Below are 6788 nucleotides of genomic sequence, written 5' to 3'. Positions count from 1 at the left end.
CAATTTTCTTTAAATTTGATGACTATTTTATGATTAGTACAGACATATATATATGATTAGGGCTTCCCAGGTGGCTCAATGGTAAAGAATCTGCCACCAAACAGGAGACTCAGGTTCGATCCCTGGGTCTGGAAGATCCCCTGGAAGAGGAAATGGCAACCCACTCCAGTATTCCTGCCTGGAAAATTGCATTGACAGAGGAGCCTGGCAGGTTACAGTCCATGGGGTCACAAAAGAGTCAGACATGATTTAGAGACTAAACAACAAGTATATGATAAATACTACCAGGGAAAAAAATATGTAACTAAGACTAACCTTCAACTATAGAGGTACCATTAGTCAGATAGAGCTTTGAACTTAGAACCCATAGACACAGCTATACCATTTACAAACTGAGTGACTTTGGGCATATCACTTAGTTTTGGCCTCAGTTTCACATTTATAAAACTTGAGATAATAACATCTAACCTCAAAGCAGTGTTTTGAGGATCTAAGGAAGTAAAATCAAAGTATTAAAAGTAACCTAGAGAGTTCCCTGGTGGCCTACTTGTTAGGATTCAATGCTTTCATTGCTGTGGCCCAGGTTCAATTCTGCAAGCTGCACAGCATAGCCAGTGTAAAAAAAAAAAGTGTGTGTGTGTGTGTGTGTGTGTGTATATATATATCCTATATAAGTAAAGTGTTATGTCAAAAGATAGAATTCTTTCCTTCTGTGGACTTAAAACAAATTCACAACATAAAAGTTGAGAGTTATGTTTTATTGGGGGTGGGGGATGGGGAGAAAGAATTTTAAGACTTCAAGCCCGGGAGATAACCCTGTGAGAATTGCTCTGAGGAGGGGAGGGTTGGAGCCCGGTTATATAGAAATTTTGCCACAAAGGGCAGGTAGTCTGAACCTCAAAAGAAAACCAGATATTCCAAGTTAAGGAATTCAGTGCCTTTCTATATATGGGAACATGCAAGAGTCTGGCTCACTGAAATCATTTCTTTGATATGTACCTCAGCTATCTGGGGGCAGTATCCAGTGTCTTCCAAACATCCTGAGTTTCCTCAGGGCTCACCATAAGCAGTGGCTGCAGACTGATGGCTGCTAGATGGAGGTATTCTTTCCTTCCTTCATTCCCTCAGGGCTCACCAGCTCACCACCCACAGTGGCTACAACTGCCAATGACGGTAACATCCTTTGTTTATTGATATGGCAGGAAATATTCCATTTCTCACTTCTCTAAAACATTACCAACAAATTTGGGGACAGTATACAGAATTATTCAAAATAAATAACCAAGCCGGAGTACATATGCCTTATTGGAGGCCCAAAACTTCCAATGAAACATTAATGAAAGAACAAATGAAGTGTAACAGAAGAAAGGCATCTTTTAAAAATTGCACCAATATGATGAGAGAAGTCTTCCAAGACGAATGCCATATTTTGATGGGAATTTATAGGGGTGCCAAAATTAATAAGACATCTTTTAAACCAAGAAAGGAAATGAGCACAAGAAATCAAGTGTCATGGGGGAAAGGGTTGAAAAAGAAAAGAGTATCAGAAATCACTGGCCTGTTTCACTGAGACGAGAAAACTGCTACCTGGATAGGTTAAGCAGTTTGCCAAGACAATATAGCTACTGCTGATTGTTTAACAAGGTCACGAATCTTAACTCAGTTCAAGGGGCTGGATCTTCTAAAAGTATTGATCGTCTGAAAAATAAAAAGATTTGGAAAATAGTCTTGCCCTTTGAAGATAATATTAAGGAAATCCCCACTTAAAAAGTGTCTATTGAAGCATTTCAGAGGTAGCAGATCCAGGATGCAGTATAGTGAAAAGAACATTCATGCTAGTCAAATAACTCATTAACTTGTAATTTCAACCCCACCTACAGATGCATTGCCCAAATTATTAGTGTTCTACAAGCAGATGCAATTGACTAGGAACATATATCATTGAGACCAGAAGGCATTTACCCAAGTTCTAAGTTCAGTTCAGTTCAGTCGCTCAGTCGTGTCTGACTCTTTACGACCCCATGAATTGCAGCACGCCAGGCCTCCTTGTCCATCACCAACTCCCGGAGTTCACTCAGACTCACGTCCATCGAGTCAGTGATGCCATCCAGCCATCTCATCCTCTGTCGTCCCCTTCTCTTCCTGCGCCCAATCGCTCCCAGCATCAGAGTCTTTTCCAATGAGTCAACTCTTCGCATGAGGTGGCCAAAGTACTGGAGTTTCAGCTTTAGCATCATTCCCTCCAAAGAAATCCCAGGGCTGATCTCCTTCAGAATGGACTGGTTGGATCTCCTTGCAGTCCAAGGGACTCTCAGGAGTCTTCTCCAACACCACAGTTCAAAAGCATCAATTCTTCGGCACTCAGCTTTCTTCACAGTCCAAATCTCACGTCCATACATGACCACAGGAAAAACCATAGCCTTGACTAGATGGACCTTTGTTGGCAAAGTAATGTCTGTGCTTTTGAATACGCTATCTAGGTTGGTCTTAACTTTCCTTCCAAGGAGTAAGCGTCTTTTAATTTCATGGCTGCAGTCACCATCTGCAGTGATTTGGGAGCCCAAAAAAATAAAGTCTGACACTGTTTCCACTGTTTTCCCATCTATTTCCCATGAAGTGATGGGACCAGATGCCATGATCTTCGTTTTCTGAATGTTGAGCTTGAAGCCAACGTTTTCACTCTCCACTTTCACTTTCATCAAGAGGCTTTTTAGCTCCTCTTCACTTTCTGCCATAAGGGTGGTGTCATCTGCATATCTGAGGTTATTGATATTTCTCCCGGCAATCTTGATTCCAGCTTGTGCTTCTTCCAGTCCAGCGTTTCTCCTGATGTACTCTGCATATAAGTTAAATAAGCAGGGTGACAATATACAGCCTTGACGTACTTCTTTTCCTATTTGGAACCAGTCTGTTGTCCCATGTCCAGTTCTAACTGTTGCTTCCTGACCTGCATACAGAGTTCTCAAGAGGCAGGTCAGGTGTTCTGGTATTCCCATCTCTTTCAGAATTTTCCACAGTTTATTGTGATTCACCCAGTCAAAGGCTTTGGTATAGTCAATAAAGCAGAAATAGATGTTTTTCTGGAACTTTCTTGCTTTTTCCATGATCCAGCGGATGTTGGCAATTTGATCTCTGGTTCCTCTGCCTTTTCTAAAACCAGCTTGAACATCAGGAAGTTCACGGTTCACATATTGCTGAAGCCTGGCTTGGAGAATTTTGAGACTAGAGATCTCTTCAAGAAAATTAGAGATACCAAGGGAACATTTCATGCAAAGATGGGCTCGATAAAGGACAGAAATGGTATGGACCTAACAAAAGCAGAAGATATTAAGAAGAGGTGGCAAGAACACACAGAAGAACTGTACAAAAAAGATCTTCACGACCCAGATAATCACGATGATGTGATCACTGACCTAGAGCCAGACATCCTGGAATGTGAAGTCAAGTGGGCCTTAGAAAGCATCACTACGAACAAAGCTAGTGGAGGTGATGGAATTCCAGTTGAGCTATTCCAAATTCTGAAAGATGATGCTGTTAAAGTGCTGCACTCAATATGCCAGTAAATTTGGAAAACTCAGCAGTGGCCACAGGACTGGAAAAGGTCAGTTTTCATTCCAATCCCAAAGAAAGGCAATGCCAAAGAATGCTCAAACTACCCAAGTTCTAAAGGAACTGATAAATTAAAGTGTAATACTATTCTAAATAAGAAAACTGCTGAAACAAACAGCTAGTGTGCAAATGGCACACTGCCATTTGGATTCTCAACTCTGACAATGGGAATCTGATAGTACTAGGTTAGAACATGGTTCAAATTTCTCCAGGGCAATTTAGCAATATACATCAAAATGTAAAATGTGTATATCCTTTGATGCATCAGTTCGAGGCCTAAGAGTTTACTCTGCCAAGAAAATTTCACAAGTATTAATAAAAGATGTGTGCACCATGGTATTCCATAGTTCATAGAAATTCTAAATTTAAAAGAACCTAAATAAAGGACAGATTATATAAATCTTGATAAGAGAAAACAATGCATCCATTAATAATACTTTCATTTATTGACAGGAAAAAAGTCTACCACACACTGTAGAGTGAAAAAAAAAAAGTAAATTATAGAACAAGATATATTCTGATTGCAATTATATAAAACTGAATACATATCCAGGGAATTCCTGGCAGTCCAGTGGTTAGAACTTCACACTCTCATTGCCAGGGACCTGGGGTAGACCCCTAGAGGGGGAACTAAGATCTCACTACTGCATGACTTGGCCCCACCAAAAAAAAAGAATACATATCCAAAGGTGCCTTTATGTATACAATGTTTAGGATATTCACTAAAATGCTGCCAATGGTTAACAGAGCACTAGCAAAGCAGTGGAACTTCAGGTAACATATTCTTATCTTTGTTTAAAAAATAAATTTTTAATAACAGATACAATTAATACATATTACTTTTCCAAAAACAACAAAAGTATGTTCAAAAACAAAAATTGTTTTAAGTGGGATTATAAACTAGTTTGGGCTTACCAGGTGGCACTAATGGTAAAGAGCCCACCTGACAAATAGATGGGGTAACAGTGGAAACAGTGAGAGACTTTATTTTTGGGGGCTCCAAAATCACTGCAGATGGTGATTGCAGCCATGAAATTAAATGAAATTTTTTAAAAGACGCTTACTCCTTGGAAGGAAAGTTATGACCAACCTAGACAACATATTAAAAAGCAGAGACATTACTTTGCCAACAAAGGTCCATCTAGTCAAGATTGTGGTTTTTCCAGAAGTCATGTATGGTTATGAGAGTTGGACTATAAAAAAAGCTGAGTGCTGAAGAACTGATGCTTTTGAACTGTGGTGCTGGAAAAGACTCTTGAGAGTCCCTTGGACTGCAAGGAGATCCAACCAGTCCATCCTAAAGGAGATCAGTCCTGGGTGTTCATTGGAAGGACTGACGCTAAAGCTGAAACTCCAATACTCTGGCCACCTGAATCAAAGAGCTGACTCATTTGAAAAGACCCTGATGCTGGGAAAGATTGAGGGCAGGAGGAGAAGGGGATGACAGAGGATGAGATGGTTGGATGGCATCACCGACTCAATGGACATGAGTTTGGGTAGGCTCTGGGAGCTGGTGTTGGACAGGGAGGCCTGGTATGCTGCGGTTCATGGGGTCGCAAAGAGTCAGACACGACTGAGCGACTGAACTGAACTGAACTGATGATGCAAGAGATGTAAAGAGACATGTGTTTGATCTCTGGATCGGGAAGATCCCCTGGAGGAGGGCATGCAACCCACTCTAGTATTCCTACCTAGGAAATCTCATGGACAGAGGAGCCTGGTAGGCCACAAGGCATAGGATCGCAAAGAGTAGGACAGGACTGAAGAGATTCAGCAGCATGCATGTAAACAAGGTAATCTTGCTTTCATGCTGACAAAATAACCAGGATAAAAGATAGAAGGCACTCAATACTCAAGTAAGTACATATAACTTTGTAGGAAAAAGGAAGTAACAAGCAACTATGGTGACATAGTACTCTAAGAGTTTCTGGGGGGCTTCCCTGATAGCTCAGTTGGTAAAGAATCCACCTGCAATGCAGGAGACCCGAGTTCAATTCCTGGGTTGGGAAGATCCGCTGGAAAAGGGAAGAAGTTACCCAGTCCAGTATTCTGGCCTGGGGAACTCCATGGACTGTATAGTTCATGGGGTCACAAAGAGTCAGACAGGACTGAGAGACTTTCATTTTGGGCTTCCCTTGTAGCTCAGGTAGTAAAGACTCCGCCTGCAATGTGGGAGACCTGGGTTCGATCCCTAGGTTGGAAAGATCCTCTGGAGAAGGGAAAAGCTACCCACTCCAGTATTCTGGCCCAGAGAAGTCCATGGACTGTATAGTCCACAGGGTTGCAAAGAGCTGGACACGACTCAGTGACTTTCATTTTCACTGAGTGTCTGGAATAAAAAAGAACAATAAGAGAAACCCAAGTAAGATGGTAGGTGTTGCGAGAGGGCATCAGAGGGCAGACACATTGAAACAATAATCACAGAAAACTAATCAATCTAATCACACAGACCACAGCCTTGTCTAACTCAGTGAAACTAAGCCATGCTGTGTGGGGCCACCCAAGATGGGCGGGTCATGGTGGAGAGGTCTGACACAATGTGGTCCACTGGAGAAGGGAATTGCAAACCACTTCAGTATTCTTGCCTTGAGAACCCCATGAACAGTATGAAAAGGCAAAATGATAGGATACTGAAAGAGGAACTTCCCAGGTCAGTAGGTGCCCCATATGCTACTGGAGATCAGTGGAGAAATAACTCCAGAAAGAATGAAGGGATGGAGCCAAAGCAAAAACAATACCCAGTTGTCGATGTGACTGGTGATAGAAGCAAGGTCCTATGCTGTAAAGAGCAATACTGCATAGGAACCTGGAAGGTTAGGTCCATGAATCAAGGCAAATTGGAAGTGGTCAAACAGGAGATGGCAAGACGAACGTCGACATTCTAGGAATCAGTGAACTAAATGGACTGGAATGGGTGAATTTAACTCAGATGACCATTATATCTACTACTGTGGGCAGGAATCCCTTAGAAGAAATGGAGTAGCCATCATGGTCAACAAAAGAGTCTGAAATGCAGTACTTGGATGCAATCTCAAAAATGACAGAATGATCTCTGTTCATTTCCAAGGCAAATCATTCAATATCACAGTAATCCAAGTCTATGCCCCAACCAGTAACCCTGAAGAAGCTGAAGTTGAACAGTTCTATGAAGATCTACAAGACCTTTTAGAACTAACACC

The sequence above is a fragment of the Bos javanicus genome, chromosome 19 (assembly GCF_032452875.1).
Source record: "Bos javanicus breed banteng chromosome 19, ARS-OSU_banteng_1.0, whole genome shotgun sequence".
Lineage (NCBI taxonomy): Eukaryota > Metazoa > Chordata > Mammalia > Artiodactyla > Bovidae > Bos > Bos javanicus.
This window is presented reverse-complemented; position numbering follows the sequence as displayed.